We start from the raw sequence: 20,883 nt of genomic DNA on the forward strand, positions 1-20,883 counted from the left end.
AGTAAGGGGTTAAAATTATGTTTATTGTGTAAACATCACTAGGGGATTCAAATTTTAGAATTTTCTTTCATGGGCAAACCCCTTTAAAAGAAATCTAACATTAAAATCAAGCATGGATAAACCAGGGGCACTTACTCATAGTTTCAGGCACTATAACTGTGATAAATGATTGATACCAATGGCCTCATTCCTACTAAAATAAACTTTCTAAAGTATACTTATGAACATGAGGGAATCCATACCTCCCAACCGTCCCGATTTCAGCGTGACAGTCCCGGTTTTTAACCCCTGTCCCACTGGAACGGGTAGCTAAGATAAAGTCCCGATTAGTCCCTCCCTCCCCCGCACTACCTGTGGTTGTCCCGGCTCCGTGTCCCGCCCCCAGCGCCGCCTCCGTCTTCCTGCTGTGTTCAGGTCCGTGGAATCTCCTGCACAGCCTGGCACCTCCCCCATCAACGACCCCAGCCCAGGGACCAATGAGAGCCCAGTGTCCTCCCCCAGGGCTGTTCTATGAATGGAGCACAGGCTGCACTGAAGGATCCCAGCAGCAGCCTCAGAGCATCGTCTTATCTGTAAGTGTATATCAGCTCCCTGCCCCCTCCCCCCCCCCCCCTCACAGTCCGGGAGACAGATGATATAGTAGAGCCGGGAGTGTGCTGGAGCAGCAGCAGCAGCAGCCATGATGTCAGGTATTTGTGACTGCTGTCTGCATAGGCAGCTCACGTGTTAAATACTTTAACTCTCATATACCCCCTGCCGAATAGGATCCCCCCCCCCCCCCCCAGTGCCTGCTATTCTTCTTTTATTTTATTAGATGTGACTTAACCCCTTAACCACCAGGCCCTTATTTATTTTTGCATTTCCGTTTTTCATTCCCCACTTTCAATCTTCCATAACTTGTTATTTTTCCAGATTTCACTGTGCGCCCCACATGACTCCTCTGCTTTATTCTTTGGTCGGTACAATCACAGAGACACCACATTTATAGAAGAATTATTGTGTTTTAGATTTTTTTTAAAAATGTAAATCTTTTGTAGAAAAAAAATTCTTAATTTTGCCATACTTTGAGGCCAACAACTTTTCTATACTTCGGTGTGCGGAGCTGTGTTAAGAGGACCTGTCACCCTGAAAAACAGCACTAGGAGGGCGCGATCACACGGTGCGTTATGTCCTGCCTTTTCATTGCGTTTGAAACACATTACATCAGCTGAGGAGGCGATTTGCCTAATTACATTACTGTTAACATTTCCATTTACAGAACGCACTCTAAACACAATGTCAACGCATGCGTTAACAAGCGTAAACAGTAATGTAATTAGGCAAATCGCCTCTCCTCAGCTGTTGTAATGCATTTCAAACGCAATGAAAACGCAGGCAAAACGCACCGTGAACGCGCCCAGGGATGTTACTAAAGTAAAAACACAAGAAGGAACCAGAGCGGCAACAAACACTAATGTAAAAAAGTAGTATTCTTTATTGAAAATAAATATATAAGCTCGACATATATAACCCTCAAATGGGAAGAGAATATATATATATATATATGATGTGCTGATCTACTGGGATTTTCACGCACAACCATCTCTAGGGTTTACAAAGAATGGTCCGAAAAAGAAAAAACATCCAGTGAGCGTCAGTTCTTTGGGCGGAAATGCCTTGTTGATGACAGGGGTCAGAGGAGAATGGGCAGACTGGTTCGAGCTGATAGAAAGGCAACAGTGACTCAAATTGCCACCCGTTACAACCAAGGTAGGCAGAAGAGCATCTCTGAACGCACAGTACGTCGAACTTTGAGGCAGATGGGCCACAGCAGCAGAAGACCACACCGGGTGCCACTCCTTTCAGCTAAGAACAGGAAACTGAGGCTACAATTTGCACAAGCTCATCGAAATTGGACAGTAGAAGATTTGAAAAACGTTGCCTGGTCTGATGAGTCTCGATTTCTGCTGCGACATTTGGATGGTAGGGTCAGAATTTGGCGTCAACAACATGAAAGCATGGATCCATCCTGCCTTGTATCAACAGTTCAGGCTGCTGGTGGTGGTAGTGTCATGGTGTGGAGAATATTTTCTTGGCACTCTTTGGGCCCCTTGGTACCAATTGAGCATCGTTGCAATGCCACAGCCTACCTGAGTATTGTTGCTGACCATGTCCATCCCTTTATGACCACAATGTACCCAACATCTGATGGCTACTTTCAGCAGGATAATGCGCCATGTCATAAAGCTGGAATCATCTCAGACTGGTTTCTTGAACATGACAATGAGGTCACTGTACTCAAATGGCCTCCACAGTCACCGGATCTCAATCCAATAGAGCATCTTTGGGATGTGGTGGAACGGGAGATTCGCATCATGGATGTGCAGCTGACAAATCTGCGGCAACTGTGTGATGCCATCATGTCAATATGGACCAAAATCTCTGAGGAATGCTTCCAGCACCTTGTTGAATCTATGCCACGAAGAATTGAGGCAGTTCTGAAGGCAAAAGGGGGTCCAACCCGTTACTAGCATGGTGTACCTAATAAAGTGGCCGGTGAGTGTATATATATATATATATAATATATACACTCACCGGCCACTTTATTAGATACACCTGTCCAACTGCTGGTTAACACTTAATTTCTAATCAGCCAATCACATGGCGGCAACTCAGTGCATTTAGGCATGTAGACATGGTCAAGACAATCTCCTGCAGTTCAAACCGAGCATCAGTATGGGGAAGAAAGGTGATTTGAGTGCCTTTGAACGTGGCATGGTTGTTGGTGCCAGAAGGGCTGGTCTGAGTATTTCAGAAACTGCTGATCTACTGGGATTTTCACGCACAACCATCTCTAGGGTTTACAAAGAATGGTCCGAAAAAGAAAAAACATCCAGTGAGCGTCAGTTCTTTGGGCGGAAATGCCTTGTTGATGACAGGGGTCAGAGGAGAATGGGCAGACTGGTTCGAGCTGATAGAAAGGCAACAGTGACTCAAATCGCCACCCGTTACAACCAAGGTAGGCAGAAGAGCATCTCTGAACGCACAGTACGTCGAACTTTGAGGCAGATGGACCACAGCAGCAGAAGACCACACCGGGTGCCACTCGTTTCAGCTAAGAACAGGAAACTGAGGCTACAATTTGCACAAGCTCATCGAAATTAGACAGTAGAAGATTGGAAAAACGATTTCTGCTGCGACATTTGGATGGTAGGGTCAGAATTTGGCGTCAACAACATGAAAGCATGGATCCATCCTGCCTTGTATCAACAGTTCAGGCTGCTGGTGGTGGTAGTGTCATGGTGTGGGGAATATTTTCTTGGCACTCTTTGGGCCCCTTGGTACCAATTGAGCATCGTTGCAATGCCACAGCCTACCTGAGTATTGTTGCTGACCATGTCCATCCCTTTATGAACACAATGTACCCAACATCTGATGGCTACTTTCAGCAGGATAATGCGCCATGTCATAAAGCTGGAATCATCTCAGACTGGTTTCTTGAACATGTCACTGTACTCAAATGGCCTCCACAGTCACCGGATCTCAATCCAATAGAGCATCTTTGGGATGTGGTGGAACGGGAGATTCGCATCATGGATGTGCAGCTGACAAATCTGCGGCAACTGTGTGATGCCATCATGTCAATATGGACCAAAATCTCTGAGGAATGCTTCCAGCACCTTGTTGAATCTATGCCACGAAGAATTGAGGCAGTTCTGAAGGCAAAAGGGGGTCCAACCCGTTACTAGCATGGTGTACCTAATAAAGTGGCCGGTGAGTGTATATATATATATATAATATATACACTCACCGGCCACTTTATTAGATACACCTGTCCAACTGCTGGTTAACACTTAATTTCTAATCAGCCAATCACATGGCGGCAACTCAGTGCATTTAGGCATGTAGACATGGTCAAGACAATCTCCTGCAGTTCAAACCGAGCATCAGTATGGGGAAGAAAGGTGATTTGAGTGCCTTTGAACGTGGCATGGTTGTTGGTGCCAGAAGGGCTGGTCTGAGTATTTCAGAAACTGCTGATCTACTGGGATTTTCACGCACAACCATCTCTAGGGTTTACAGAGAATGGTCCGAAAAAAGAAAAAACATCCAGTGAGCGGCAGTTCTGTGGGCGGAAATGCCTTGTTGATGCCAGAGGTCAGAGGAGAATGGGCAGACTGGTTCGAGCTGATAGAAAGGCAACAGTGACTCAAATCCCTACCCGTTACAACCAAGGTAGGCAGAAGAGCATCTCTGAACGCACAGTACGTCGAACTTTGAGGCAGAACTTTGGGCTACAGCAGCAGAAGACCACACCGGGTGCCACTCCTTTCAGCTAAGAACAGGAAACTGAGGCTACAATTTGCACAAGCTCATCAAAATTGGACAGTAGAAGATTTGAAAAACGTTGCCTGGTCTGATGAGTCTCGATTTCTGCTGCGACATTCGGATGGTAGGGTCAGAATTTGGCGTCAACAACATGAAAGCATGGATCCATCCTGCCTTGTATCAACGGTTCAGGCTGGTGGTGGTGGTGTCATGGTATCAATTGAGCATCGTTGCAACGGCACAGCCTACCTGAGTATTGTTGCTGACCATCCCTTTATGACCACAATGTACCCAACATCTGATGGCTACTTTCAGCAGGATAATGCGCCATGTCATAAAAATGGAATCATCTCAGACTGGTTTCTTGAACATGACAATGAGTTCACTGTACTCAAATGGCCTCCACAGTCACCAGATCTCAATCCAATAGACCATCTTTGGGATGTGGTGGAACGGGAGATTCGCATCATGGATGTGCAGCCGACAAATCTGCAGCAACTGTCAAACAGCATCATGTCAATATGGACCAAAATCTCTGAGGAATGCTTCCAGCACCTTGTTGAATCTATGCCACGAAGAATTGAGGCAGTTCTGAAGGCAAAAGGGGTTCCAACCCGTTACTAGCATGGTGTACCTAATAAAGTGGCCGGTGAGTGTATATATATATATTCTCTTCCCATTTGAGGGTTATATATGTCGAACTTATATATTTATTTTCAATAAAGAATACTACTTTTTTACATTAGTGTTTGTTGCCGCTCTTGTTCCTTTTTGTGTTTTGATTGTATAGTTGGAGAGGCGTTGATGATCTATGGAGGAGTGTAGGGGTAGGTTTGGTTTTATGTTACTAAAGTAAGCAGCTCCTAGTGCTAAGACAGATGCATCAGTGCTACACTGATAGCGTTACCGGAAACCTCTGATAACACTAACAAACACCACTGCGCTGTAACCTAGAAACGCCAGACCGCTCTCAAAGGGGTCCGACGTATTCATGAGGGGGCGGTCCCTCTTCCTCTGACTGCCCCGCTCGTTCCATAGGCGGGCAGTGACTGCCGCGTGTCATGCAGCAGTCACCGCCCACATTTCCACCCCCTCATGAATTCGCCACTTTGAGAGCGGTCCAGCGTTTGTAGTGTACAGCGCGGCAGTGTTAGTTAGCGTCAGATTTTTACTAAAAAATGGGGGGAAAACAGCATGGGGTGCCCCCTATTGTTCAAATCAGCCAGCTACAAAAAAGCAGCAGCAGCCTGCCATTACTGAGCTGGGATAGCCCACCGTCATCTAGCCGGCACCACTACTATGGCAAGCTATGAAGAGTGTCGCAAAAAAATAAATCACACCGTTTTTAACAAATATAAGTTTAATTGAACAAAGAACGCAGACACACCCTCGTTGACCATTTTCTTTGTTAGAAATGTCGGTCATCGACGTAATCCTTCAAATCCGAAGTAGTCCACAGCATGCACGGTCCTGGAAGACACAAATAACACAAACACACAAAAAAGGGCACGCAACCATGGGGGGGGGGACATGCTCGTTGTCTAGGGGGGGGCATGCTCGTTTTCTAGGGGGGGCATGCTCGTTGTCTAGGGGGGGACATGCTCATTGTCTAGGGGGGGACATGCTCGTTGTCTAGGGGGGGCATTCTCGTTGTCTAGGGGGGGACATGCTCGTTGTCTAGGGGGGAGCATGCTTGTTGTCTAGGGGGAGACATGCTCGTTGTCTAGGGGGGCATGCTCGTTGTCGGGACATGCTCGTTGTCTGGGGGGGACATGCTCGTTGTCTGGGGGGGACATGCTCGTTGTCTAGGGGGGGGACATGCTCGTTGTCTAGGGGGGAGACATGCTCGTTGTCTAGGGGGGGACATGCTCGTTGTCCAGGGGGGAACATGCTCGTTGTCTAGGGGGGGACATGCTCGTTGTCTAGGGGGGGGACATGCTCGTTGTCTAGGGGGGGACATGCTCGCTGTCTAGGGGGGGGCGCTCGTTGTCTAGGGGGAGTGGAATATGCCCCCCAATTATATACATAAATATACATTGGTGCCAGTGGGGTTAATCAGTATATATATATATATATATATATATATATATATATATATATATAAATATATATATATATATACATTGGTGTCAGTGGATGCGTTGGAGGTATGAGCAGTGGCGTGGCCAGGGGATGTGGTTAGGGGGCGTGGCTAGGGTGTGGCTTCTGTGGGTAAAAAAAAATGTGCGGCGCGCTTCGCCGCCGTTTTGTCCCTCTTTCTCCTCCGCAAAAGTTGGGAGGTATGGGGAATCAGGTGGTTCTTTTCAGAGACCCTCAGTGCTGTAGTGGCACAGGCTGTTGAAATGAGCAAAACATGTCTCCCCTCTGCCTGTGTAAGCCAAGAGCAGCAGGAAGCGCAGGTGGTAGAGAGACCTGTTCTGCACATTGTAAGAGCCTATGAAAAGACAGCACTTAGGGGCTCTGGAAACACCCCCAGAGCCCTCAGGCGTATTAGCATAATTTTAAAAGTTGATTTTAGAAGGAAGGAGGCCATGGATAACAAATATAAGAAGATCACCACAGTCACAGTGCCTAGATCTATGAGAAAGTGTCTATGATTTATCCAGCTTGATTTTGATGGTAGATTTTCAGAGTATTTTTTGATGGTAGTGTCTGAAGAGATAGCGTTACTGATATGAATTGTTAAGTAATCTTTGTAGCCAAGTGTGCATTCCCTAATCTGGGTTTATAAATTGTTGAAGGATTTCTGTAGACAGGCTCCTGTGTGCAAGAAACTAGAAAAAGGGATTACAGGAAAACTAGCACTGCATTCTCTTTGAAGAGGTTAAAAATGCATCTGTTATGTAAAGTCAATTTGATGAAGATGTAACATAACTACTTTAAGGTTTTTCAAGTTTAATATCATTAGGGAAAAGTAATGCATAAGTAGATATTGTTTAAGCCTATTTTGTGGCTGCAGATCAAAGCAAGCAGCTAAACTTAGGAGTAACAAAGGAATGCCTGGAAGAAATGGAGATGACATGGCCAGATACCGCTTTATAGGCCAAAACTTTATCTGACTGCATGTAATGGATCAAATGCAGCCAATTTTTTTACAGGAGAAGATACCATCTGCAGTCTTAATGTGCATATCCCTACAACTATGCCTGCTTTCAGGGGAATTTCAGTACTTAACACATTCAAAACTGGAATATTTGGCACTATGTAAAGTGGAAACTAGAAGTTTACATACACTATATAAAAAGACACATATACATGGTTTTCTTACTATGTGATATGAAATCAAAATAAACCTGTTTTAGGTCAAATAGGATTATCAAAATTATTTAAATTTGCCAAACACCAGAATAATATGAGAGAGCATGTAAGTGTCATGACCCTAACCTGGCAGGATTGTTTACCACACCCGGCTTTCCTTTAGTTTTGGAAAGGTGTACTCCTGGGGTTTGTGACTAGGGCCGTTTCAGCCTGGGCTGATAAAAGGCTGGGGCACCGGTGTCTCGAGCAGATCATTATTGACTTATGCCTGTTATGGAATTGTAACTGCGGCTGGACTAGGTTTAAAGGACACCTGTCATCAGGTCTCTGCCACTAGTCCTGTCACCTCTACCTGTTGGAGCAGCTCACAAGGATCCCATCCCAGCCTTTATCTAGTTATTTCATGCATTAATCATTATAAAATCATCTATTCTTTATTGTGTAAATGAGGCTGGTCACATGGTCAGAGGCAGTGATGTCACCCCTGTTACTCCTCCCCTCTCCTCCCCCTGCTCATGTCTGTGTGTAGTGTATAGTAAAGCATGGCTAGTGTGTGTGATGCATCTGCTGACATGCTGCATCCTCCTAATATACAGGTGAGAGACACAGACATCAGCTACACATGAATCTGACATGTTCTGCTGTAACATGGCTGCCTGGAGCTGCTGTATCTCTCCTAAACACACACACACACATGCACACACAGGCTGCAGGGGGTGTGGCCACCAGCACCAGGAAGCACATCATTATACAGCCTCACATCATTATACAGGCTGTCAGTCAAGCACTGGGGGTGTGGCTGTGCCTCCCACTCATGAATAGAGTGGACAGCTTGAATATGCTAATGCTTCATTGGACATTTCACAGGTCATTTGCATACAGCTTTAGGACCTCATTGCTTAGGTTTACAGGCATGTAGAGGGACAATGAAGGGATAGGGGCAATGCTCTCTAATGGCAGTTTATGAAAATATATTTAGTTTAGGGGGGTTATTTTGCATGACGGGTTCTCTTTAAGGCCCCTTCCACACTAGCGTTTTTCACGCGCGAGTTCTGCGCGTGCTTTTGACGCTCAGAACTTGCATTGCACTCTGTCCCATTGTTTCCAATGGGTCTTTCTTCATTTGCAGCGTTTTTCCCGCCCCATTCAAGTCTAAGGAGAGGCATCAAAAACGTATTGCACTCGCAAGCAATGCAAGTGCAATGCGAGTGCAATGTATTTTAAACGGATGGGTTGCTAGGTGACATGAATAATTCCCCTGCTCGAGATCGAGCATTTAATTAAAAAAACACAGTGAAGAACAGTGAAGAATAGAATAAAAACAGTGAACACAGTGAACACAGGATCATTTAAGTGAAAAACACAGTGAAGAACACAGTGAAGAACAGATTTCAGATGTTCGGCACATGTGCTTACTTGTCGGGAGATACGCGTGGAACGGAGCGAACAAAATAGCATGTGAAGAACACTATATATGTGTGTGAAGAACACATTGCAGATGTTTCCATACATCTGCAATGTGTTCTTCACATATATATTGTTCTTCACGTGCTATTTTGTTCGCACCGTTCCGCGCGTATCTCCCGACAAGTAAGCACATGTGCCGAACATCTGTAATCTGTTCTTCACTGTGTTCTTTACTGTGTTTTTCACTTAAATGATCTTGTGTTCACTGTGTTCACTATTTTTATTCTATTCTTCACTGTTCTTCACATCTGCTAATTTGTCGGGAGATAATATACGCGCGGAACAGTGAAGAATAGATTGCAGATGTTTGCATACATCTGCTAACTTATCAGAAGACATTCTTTTTTCAATTAAATAAAACATTTTATTCCCGAACCATGGTCCCTTTGAAAAATGCTCGAGTCTCCCATTGACTTAAAAAACGCCCATGAAAAACGCACCGAAAACGCAAAAAAAACGCGAACAACACGCGCGTGAAAAACGCAAAAACGCTAATGACTCCAAGGAAATATGGAACAAAAACGCAGCCAAAAACGTCAGTTTTTCACGCATTGCACCCTGACGTGAAATGCAACGCTAGTGTGGAAGGGGCCTAAGTGATGTATTTCTGTTTGGTCTTGCTGGAACCTTGCCGTCCTGCCTTGGAATCCTCACCTATGTCTCCCTGAAACCCAGATTTCCAGACAGCCTGCCCAGGGACTTTGCTTTCAGTTTTATTTATCCATTGCTCTGATTTTCGTGGCTTTTGCCTTGTTTCCTGTGTTTCGTTTGTAATGAAACCAAAATCATTACAGTAAGGTATTTTTATTAATTTTCTAAAATCAATAGTTTACATACATTTCATTCTTATTTGTTACCATTGTCCTTACTGTAGGATTTGGGTCAAACATTTTGGATATTCTTCCACAAGCTTCTCACAACAGTTGGTAGAGATTTGGGCCCATTCCTCCTGTCAGAACTGGTATAACTGAACCTTCTTTGTAGGAAGCCGCCTTTCTTACACTTGAGATTAGGGCATTGTGAAGGCCACTCAAACATTGACATTATTATCCTTAAGCACTTTGTAACCAGTTTGTCAGAATCCATTTGGAAGACCTATTTGCTCTTTAAAGGGGTTTTCCCACAAAGGCAAGTTAGGGGATCATCAGCTCCATAGAGATTAATGGAGCCGAACAGTCATGCGGGGCCGTCTGCTCCAATAGTCTGAGGAGCGGCGAGGGAGGTCGGTCGGATCCCTCGTTCTCGCGATCTGCCCAGGTCTCAGCACTGAGATCTGAACTCATCATCAAGCTAGGCCATATCCCTATCCCGTAGATAGGGCCTAACTTATCTTTGTGGGAAAACCCCTTTAAAGGAAATCTGCCATCAAAATTAAGCACGGTAAACCAGGATCACTTAGATCCAGACACTGTGACCGTAATCTTATCTTAATCTAATTTGATATCCATGCCTTCTTCCTTTTAAAATAAACTTTTCAATTTATTCTAATGAGCCTGGAGGCACAAGTGCTGAGGCAGGGGAAAGAGTGAGGGGTAGCCCCTATTACTCATTAGCATAATTTTTAAATGTGATGTTAGAAGGAAGATGGCCATGGATAACAAATATAAGATGACTACCGCAGTCATGGTACCAATTTCCATGAATACGTTTTTCATCCTTTATTTTGATTTTCTTTTACATTCTGTCTGATGTCTTCCGATGTTGCTTCAGGATTGTCATATACAGTGGATATGGAAAGTATTCAGACCCCTTAAAATTTTTTTTACTCTTTCTTTCTGTGTAGCCAATTGGTAATATCAAAGGTTTTTTGCACATTAATGTACACTCTGCACCCCAGCTTGACAAAAAAACTGAAATGTAGATATTTATTAATTTATTAAACAAGAAAAACTGAAATATCACATGGTCATAAGTATTTAGACCCTTTGCTGTGACACTCATATTTAACTCACATTCTGTCCATTTCCTTCTGATCCTCTATGAGAAGAGGAGGTGTGGAAGAAACCAGATACTGTTCATCACCTGCCAAATACAATCCCAAAAGTGAAACATGGTGGCGTTTTTGAGCTGCATGGACAGAATTAGTTGCAATTAAAGGAAAGATGAATGTGGCCAAGTGCAGAGATATCCTGGATAAAAAAAACATGGGTTCACCTTCCAACAAGACAATGACCCTAAGAACACAGCTAAAATAACAAAGCAGTGGTTTCAGAACAACTCTGTGACCATTCTTGACTTGCCTAGCCAGAGCCCTGACCTAAACCTAATGGAGCATCTCTGGAGATACTTAAAAATGGCTGTCCACCAATGTTCATCATCCAACGTGAGGGAACTGGAGAGGATCTGCAAGGAAGAATGGCAGAGGATCCCCAAATCCAGGGGTGAAAAACTTGTTGCATCATTCCCAAGACGACTCATGGTTGTACTAGCTCAATAAGTGCCTTTACTCAATACTGAGCAAAGGGTCTGAATACTTGTGATATGACTTTGTGATATTTCTTTATAAATCTTACTTTATAAATCTTATAAATGAAACCAGTAAATAATTTAAAGGTGTCTGCATACATTCCGTAACCAGTGTAATGTTCTTTCCTCATGATGCCATATTTTAAAGGGAACTTTTCACCAGGAGACCCAATTTTAGCACACCCCCAGTCCCCATAGAGCATTGACCATACACTGCCAAACTGTCCGCAACTCTCACTGATTGTAACAGGCATTCTAGCACCTGCGTGGTCAGTATCTTGCACAGACATGCTCAGATGAAGCGGAGCCAGCTGCAAGGTCTCCATATTCATATGAGCATGCGCCACACTATGTGGCAGTGCAGGAGTCACTACATACTTTGGGTAGCACCTGTGTGGGTGCACATTGCGGAAGATGTTGACCCCGCAGGTGCGAGAATGCCTGACGTGGTCAGCGAGTTACGGACAGCGTGTGGAACATGGATTGGTGATGTCTGCTGGTGGGGCGAGCCAGGGGGCATGGAAATGAAGGGAGAAGAGCGGGTCAGGGGCGGCTAATGCTCATTTGAAAATCACTCACCCAGGTCCGGTTTCCCTGAGGGTGGGGTGGGAGATGGGGGACTACTCCTCTTCAGCCCAGCCCAAGGGGCAAATTGACTAGTCACAGAGCACATGGTATTGCAAGTTAAAATATAATTTTTTTTTCTGTAAAACCGATATTTCATACAAAAACCAAAACAAAATACAAAATCAAATCGAGAGAGACAGTGAGAGAGACATCTAGTGCAAGGATGTACAGAGGAGTATATGTGCCATTACATTTATGGTGAATAGGGCCAACAGTAACCATTAGGTATTTGCAGTATCAATAAAACAATGACGTATGCCACCACAGTGCAGAAAATGGATTTCTTCGTAAACATGCAGTCGGTAGGCCTGGTGAGTCCAACCAGGGCTACCAGATTTTCTAAAACTTCCCCTCCGCCTTGCTTTTTAGGAACACCCCCTTCACCATCCTTATTTTATTAATTTTGTTAATATAATCTAGTAGGGCGGGCAACCTATATCCAGTGGTATGCAATCCGTTTTCTTGCCTGGTATAGCAACCAGGCTACAACCAGTCTTACTCCCCTTCTCATCTGACACTTCATCTACACCTAGAACACATACAGTGGGAGTGGCAGGGATCTTCACATCTCACACTGTCTTAACAAGATCCAACACCTCCCTCCAAAAAGTTCCCAGACGATGACACTCCCACATCATGTGCAGCAGGTGCGCACCTTCGCAGTCGCATTGGGGGCAACACTCCTTATTCCAACCCTATGCAACCACACCGGAGTCCTATAGGTTTATGTGGCATAGAAATATTTGGGAAAATGTGTGCTTTACACTAGGAGACAAATCCAGTGTCTAGGCCAGAACAGACTTCCATTGTTCATCCGTCAGTGGCCCCAAATCTGTTTCCGACTGTAAGCGGGAAGTTGCACATTTCAAAGCATGTTCGTTTCTGGGACATAGAACCGTCTCCTTCCTGAGCAGTAATGATGGCTGGACACTCCCATCTTGTTTGTCTTGTCCACAATTCTCTTCCCGATATCTTGGTTGATGTTTTTTAGACTTTCCCATGATGTTACACAAACAAACAGCGTGTTTAAGGAGTGTCCTAAAATACATTCACAGGTGTGTCTCTAACTCAGATGGTTCCAATAAACCATTGTAGTGCATAAGCACGCTGGAAGATGATCGGAGAATAGAAAATGAAGGCGCTGCATCCGCTTCAGGTAATTCTTAAAACTATGTATTTTTTATTTGTATCATGCTACGCGTTTTGACCTCGAACCGAGATCTTCATCAGGCATAAAAACATACATAACTATATGATAAAACATGCACACTTATATATACAAACAAAAGGAAATGACCTCAAATGATTGACTGGAGGAAATGGAATTACATCGATTGATTGACAGGTCAATTCACCAATCAATTGTCTGCGTACTGTTTTGTGCAAAAAAGCATATGAGGGTATATTTAAAAATGTTAAAAATGTATTAAAGGTATTTCTATGTTTAACCCCTTCCCGACATTTGACGTACTATTACTGCATGGCGGGAGGTGCGTTCCCGCAATATGCAGTAATAGTACGTTAAACTTCCAGAAGCTGCGGGTGTCGGCTATATATTATGTGTGTCAACTCCTAACACGCCGCGGTCGCGCTGACCACAGCGTGCTAGGGGAATTTAACTGGATTCGAAGCCCCCCCCCCCCCGCGCCGCTTACCCGCTGCTCCGATCGCAGCCCAGGGACTGCCAGTGCCCAGGGCTGCGCGATCTCCTTCAAGGTGCCGGGTCCGTGCCTTCTGGCAGGACCTGGCTGTGACACACTGAGCATGCGCAGCACATCTGTATTACACTGTATTAGGTGAAGAAAAGCTTGAACAAGCGATCAATGGATTGCTTGTTCAAGCTAACCTGTAATCGTAAAGAAAAAAAGTAAAAAAAAACACTACATAAACACACTTTTTAATAAAAATAATTAATTAAATATAATTAAAGTCCCCTAAACACAAACATTCCCTTTACACATCTAATAAAGTAAAAATACCTGTAAATCACCAAAACCCCCCACATATTTGGTATCGCCGCATCCATAACAGTCTGTACAATAAGTCAAAAACATTATTGGACCCGTACAGTGAACGCCGTAAAAACAAAACCTGAAAAACTCACCAAAAATCTAAATTTTCATAAAATACCTTCACAAAAATGTTCTAAAGAGTGATCAAAAAAAGTTATGTGCCCCAAAATAGTACCAATTGAAAGGACAACTCAACACATAAAAAATAAGCCCTAAACTAGCTCTGTCAACCAAAAAATATTAAAGTTACGTCTCCGAAAAGATGGCGATGCAAAAACAAATGAGATTTCCTCTATATTAGTTTTTTTCCAGTAAAATTGTAAAAATAAATGAAAAACTATATAAATGAGGTATCACCGTAATCGTAGTGATCTATAGAATAAAAATATTATAGTATTTTAGTGTATGGTGTACGACCCCCAAAATATACCAAAAAAAAGAAACCCCAAATTGACAATTTTCTATTCCTCCATATATTAAAGAGTTAATAAAATCTCATTAAAAAGCTACAGACCCACTTAAATGAAGTATTTGTAAAGTGCATCTCATGTCGCAAAAAATAAGCCCAAGCCAAAAAAATAAAGATTGTATAAACATTATAAAGTGACAATGCATAATCTGCTCTGAATGGCGCAGCTCCCCCCTCAATGCCCTGGCGTATGCCCATACAGAAGGTTACCACCACATATGGCGTATTATTACACACGGGAGAGATTGGGTATCAAATTTTGTGGAGCGTTTTGGTATTTTATCCACTGAGAATTTGTACATTTTATGAAAAACACATTCCTTTAGCCCAAAAAAATTTAATTTCGAAATTGCATCCGATTTTGTTTTAACCCCTGTAAACCAATTAAAGGGTTAAGAAACTTCATAAAAGTTGTTTTACATACGTTGAGGGGTGTAGTTTCTATAATGGAGTAATTTATGGGGTTTTACTTTATTTAGGCATTTCAAAGTGACTTGAAACCTGAGCAGGTCGCTCAATAGCAGGATTTGGCTTTTTTTATGAAAATGTGAAAAATTGCACCTGACAAAAGCCCCATAACATCCTACAAAAATGTATAAAAAACCATATCCACCTAAAGTAGACATTCGGTGAATGTTAGCTATTATGTTTTTGCTGTTATGACTCGTGTGGAAAAAGTAGAACATTTTGAATTTCGAAAATTGCGAATTTTTCCAAATTTTCGCCAAATATCTCATTTTCTCATAAATAAATGCAAAACATACCACCAAAATTTTTTAACTAACATGAAGTACAATGTGTCACGAGAAAACAATTTCAAAATCACTTAGATATGTTAAAGCGTTCCAAAGCGTCACCATCTATAGTGACACAGGGCAGATTTGAAAAAATGGGCCGTGTCAGGAAGGTGAAAAGTGGCTTTGGCGTTAAGGGGTTAATAGGACTGTATATTATTTGAACTAAAATAGGAGAAACAACCTAGTGAAGTATTGCTGTAAACCTGTCTTTGCAAATGTGTTCCATGTGTGATCCCTAGGTGGATTCTATGATTTCGTTAAGACTGTCTGGGTATAGGCTTCTCAAACGGAATATCCAAAATGATTCACGTTTGTTCAGAACCTCATTTCTATTTCTGTCTCTTCTGGGATTTGTTCTATTATTTTCAGTTTGATGTGATTAAATAATTTGTTGTCTTTCATTGTCAGGTGTCTGGAAAGACTTTGGTTTAAAAAACCATTTTTGGTTTTAAACCTGTGACTGTTGAATCTTAATCTCAATGATTGCACTGTCCTGCCTACGTATTGTAACCCACAACTGCAGGTAACCAGATAGACAATGAAAGATGAACTGCATGATGTATTCTGTTTGCACTTAAATTTTTCCCCTGTGCTGTTTGATACATATGTATCTGGTTCATGTTTATCAATTTTAAATTACACATAAAAGTGCCTGGTTTTTCTGAGTGTATTTTCTGAGGTTTTGTTTTCTCCTTTTTCTCTCAGAGTCTACTCGGTGCCACGATATTTCTAATTGATCTGGCTTTTCTAAACGTAATTTGTGGACACTTCGGTATATCGTTTTTGAGAATGGGATCCTCTTGTAGTAAGTACCAATATTTTGTTAAGGTTTCCCTTTTGGCTTTATTTCCTTTCTCAAAGGTAGTTAAAAAATTCCACTCATATTTCTGACTTGTTGTAGCTTGATTCTTTTTTAGATTTGTTGGTTTTTGTGTTATATTTTGTTTCAGATTTCGTGAGAAAGCGTTTTTAATAGAGATGAGCGAGCACTAAAATGCTCGGGTGCTCGTTATTCGAGACAAACTTTTCCCGATGTTCGAGTGCTCGTCTCGAATAACGAACCCCATTGAAGTCAATGGGAGACTCGAGCATTTTTCAAGTGGACCAAGGGTCTGTACAGGGAAGCTTGGCCAAACACCTGGAGTTCAATGAGGAGGAGGAGTGCATACATTATTCAGGTTGAGCTTCTTTCACCTGGTAGAGAATGGAAATCCTGAGAAATCCAGGCTTTATTCATCTTGATAAGCGTCAGCCTGTCAGTCGACAGGCGTGTACGCTTATCGGTGATGATGCCACCAGCTGCACTGAAAACCCACTCAGACAACACGCTAGCGGCAGGGCAGGCAAGAACCTCCAAGGCGTACAGCGCCAGTTCGTGCCACATGACCAGCTTTGAAACCCAGTAGTTGTAGGGAGCTACAGTGCCTACAAGTAGTATTCAACCCCCTGCAGATTTAGCAGGTTTAATAAGAAGCAAATAAGTTAGAGCCTTCAAACTTCAAACAAGAGCAGGATTTATAAACAGATGCATAAATCTTACAAACCAAAAAGTTATGTTGCTTAGTTATATTTGAATAAATTTTAAACATAAAAGTGTGGGTCAATTATTATTCAACCCCTAGGTTTAATATTTTGTGGAATAACCCTTGTTTGCAATTACAGCTAATAATCGTCTTTTATAAGACCTGATCAGGCCGGCACAGGTCTCTGGAGTTATCTTGGCCCACTCCTCCATGCAGATCTTCTCCAAGTTATCTAGGTTCTTTGGGTGTCTCATGTGGACTTTAATCTTGAGCTCCTTCCACAAGTTTTCAATTGGGTTAAGGTCAGGAGACTGACTAGGCCACTGCAACACCTTGATATTTTCCCTCTTGAACCAGGCCTTGGTTTTCTTGGCTGTGTGCTTTGGGTCGTTGTCTTGTTGGAAGATGAAATGACAACGCATCTAAAGATCCTTGATGGAGGAGCGAAGGTTCTTGGCCAAAATCTCTGAGTAGGCCGTGCTATCCATCTTCCCATGGATTCGGACCAGATGGCCAGGCCCCTTGGCTGAGAAGCAGCCCCACAGCATGATGCTGCCACCACCAGGCTTGACTGTAGGGATGGTATTCTTGGGGTCGTATGCAGTGCCATCCAGTCTCCAAACGTCACATGTGTGGTTGGCACCAAAGATCTCGATCTTGGTCTCATCAGACCAGAGAACCTTGAACCAGTCTGTCTCAGAGTCCTCCAAGTGATCATGAGCGAACTGTAAACGAGCCTTGACATGACGCTTTGAAAGTAAAGGTACCTTATGTGCTCGTCTGGAACGGAGACCATTGCGGTGGAGTACATAACTTATGGTATTGACTGGAACCAATGTCCCCACTGCCACGAGATCTTCCAGGAGCTCCTTCCTTGTTGTCCTTGGGTTAGCCTTGACTCTTCGGACAAGCCTGGCCTCGGCACGGGAGGAAACTTTCAAAGGCTGTCCAGGCCGTGGAAGGCTAACAGTAGTTTCATAAGCCTTCCACTTCCGGATGATGCTCCCAACAGTGGAGACAGGTAGGCCCAACTCCCTGGAAAGGGTTTTGTACCACTTGCCAGCCTTGTGACCCTCCACAATCTTGTCTCTAATGGCCTTGGAATTCTCCTTTGTCTTTCGCATGTTGACCATGTATGAGGCTGGTCACAAGTTTGGGGAAGGTCTTAAATAGTCAGAAAAGGCTGGAAAAACAGATAATTAATCCAAACATGTGAAGCTCATTGTTCTTTGTGCCTGAACTACTTCTTAATACTTTAGGGGAACCAAACAGAATTCTGGTGGTTTGAGGGGTTGAATAATAATTGACCCACACTTTTATGTTTAAAATTTATTAAAATTTAACTGAGCAACATAACTTTTTGGTTTGTAAGATTTATGCATCTGTTAATAAATCCTGCTCTTGTTTGAAGTTTGAAGGCTCTAACTTATTTGCTTCTTATCAAACCTGCTAAATCTGCAGGGGGTTGAATACTACTTGAATGTGATCACTTAGGACGATGGTATGGTCAGCTACGTACTCCCTCACCATCTTTCTGTAAAGATCAGCCCTATTCTGCGGAGACTGGGGACAGGTGACAGTGTCTTGCTGGGGTGACATAAAACTGGCAAAGGCCTTGTAAAGCGTACCCCTGCCAGTCTTGGACAAGCTGCCTGCTCGCCTACACTCCCTCGCTACTTGTCCCGCAGAAGTACGCCCTCTGCCGCTAGCGCTGTCAGAAGGGAAATACTGTTTCAGCTTGTGCACCAGAGCCTGCTGGTATTCATGCATTCTCACACTCCTTTCCTCTCCAGGGAAAGATTTTGGAGGAGTGGAAAGATTTTGCTTGTACCGTGGGTACAGGAGAGTGAATACCCAGTAATCGGTGCTGGAATAAATTCTTTGACCGCGAGGGTCACGGGATAAGCAGCCTAGCATGAAATCTGCCATATGCGCCAGAGTCCCAATGCACAAGAATTCACTCCCCTCACTGGCCTGACTGTCCATTTCCTCCTCCTCCAACTCCTCTTCTTCTGCCCATACACGCTGAACAGTGAAGGACTGAGCAATGCTCCTCTCTTCTGTCTCGCCAACATTCTCCTCCTCTTCCTCCTCATCCTCCTCCACCTCCTCCGATATGCGCTGAGAAACAGATCTGAGGGTGCTTTGGCTATCAACAAGAGAATCTTCTTCCCCAGTCTCTTGGGACGAGCGCAAAGCTTCTGACTTCATGCTGACCAGAGAGTTTTTCAACAGGCCAAGCAGCGGGATGGTGAGGCTGATGATGGCGGCATCGCCGCTGACCATCTTTGTTGAATCCTCAAAGTTACTTAGCACCTGACAGATATCAGACATCCACGTCCACTCCTCATTGTAGACTTGAGGAAGCTGACTGACCTGACTACCAGTTCTGGTGGAAGTTGACATCTGGCAGTCTACAATCGCTCTGCGCTGCTGGTAAACTCTGGATAACATGGTTAATGTTGAATTCCACCTCGTCGGCACGTCGCACAACAGTCGGTGAGCGGGCAGTTGGAGGCGGCGCTGCGCTTCCCTGAGAGTGGCAAAATCTGTGCTGGACTTCCTGAAATGCGCACAGATGCGGCGCACCTTCGTGTCAGTCTGCCGAGTTGCAGAGCCGCCACCAGGTTACGGCCGTTGTCACACACAACCATGCCTGGCTTCAGGTTCGCTATTGTAGCCCTAAGAAAACCTGTTGGATTCTTGTATGGCTAGTTTCTAACCTACACTGACAGCACACAACTGGATTTAGTGCTTTGCCTGTGATGACTTTTAGTTTTGAAAAAAAAATTTAAGTAAAAAAAAAAAAAATCGGCACTGTGCCTAATTCAATCAAACCCCTAATAAATTGTCCCACTTAGGTGTTTGAGATGAATATGTGTGTCACTAAGAGCTAAATAGAACGTTCCCAAGTCTCCCTGCAAATTCCTCACAATATGGTACTAGCTGCACTACTAGTGCCAGCAAGCCCAGCCACAAGCAAATTAAAAAAATTAAATATAACACTATTCTAGCCCTAAGAAGGGCTGTTGGGTTCTTGTAGACTCACTCCTGCCTAACACTAAGCTAATATAATAACCTAACGCTATCCCTGCAGCAGCAGCAGATCTCTCCCTGACGGCATCCAGACAGAGAATGATCCGAGCAGCGCGGGCAGGGGCTAGTCTATTCCAGGGTCACCTGATCAGGCCTGCCAACCACTGCTATCGACGTGTAAGGGTACCACGTCATGCTGGGTGGAGTGCAGAGTCTCCTGGCTTGTGATTGGCTCAGTTTCTAGCCGCCAAAATCAAAACGGCGGGAGATGCCATTTTCTCGAGCTGGCGAAGTATTCGTCCGAGCAACGAGCAGTTACGAGTACACTAATGTCCGAACCAGCATCAAGCTCGGACGAGTGTATTCGCTCAACAAATTTTATTGTAATAATTTTAGACTGTGTCTAAATCTGAATCATTGCTACAATTTCTTCTTATTCGAGAGAATTGGCTAAACGGTATGTTCTCTAGCCATTTACGGTAATGCACACTTTCATAATTATGTTTGTATACATAAGTGTGCATGTTTTATCATATAGTTATGAATGTTTTTATGCCTGATGAAGATCTCGGTTCGAGGTCGAAATGTGTAGCATGATACAAATAAAAAATACATAGTTCTAAGAACTACCTGAAGCGGATGCAGCGCCTTCATTTTCCAGTCTCCGATCATCTTCCAGCACGCTTATACACTATATCTCCCTGAGCAATGGCAGCAGGATCTGCCTATCTGCTCTGAGGACGGAGCCGACGGCCAGCAGCATACCATTTATACTCAACTGCAAACTAACTATATGTTAGTTACGCCTTGAGTCCAGAGCGCTTGTCCTCTGCTTTTTTCCATATCGCCTGGCTTCGTCTTGAGATCGTATTGAAGACGTTCCCCCAGGATTTCCCAGCTCCCTCTCAATAAACATTGGA

The 20,883-nt window shown here is 43.7% G+C and overlaps 1 long non-coding RNA gene across 1 annotated transcript in view; it reads left to right on the forward strand.

Annotated features, from left to right (window-relative positions):
• The first annotated feature begins 508 nt into the window (after window positions 1-508).
• The window catches only part of LOC140121429 (uncharacterized), a 29,956-nt gene continuing 9,581 nt past the window's right edge, over window positions 509-20,883 (forward strand). The window contains exons 1-4 of the long non-coding RNA XR_011854087.1: window positions 509-572; window positions 13,182-13,282; window positions 15,813-15,927; window positions 16,110-16,209. This is a non-coding gene — a long non-coding RNA (uncharacterized lncRNA). The remainder of the gene's footprint in view (window positions 573-13,181; window positions 13,283-15,812; window positions 15,928-16,109; window positions 16,210-20,883) is intronic.

The sequence above is a fragment of the Engystomops pustulosus genome, chromosome 3, assembly GCF_040894005.1.
Source record: "Engystomops pustulosus chromosome 3, aEngPut4.maternal, whole genome shotgun sequence".
Lineage (NCBI taxonomy): Eukaryota > Metazoa > Chordata > Amphibia > Anura > Leptodactylidae > Engystomops > Engystomops pustulosus.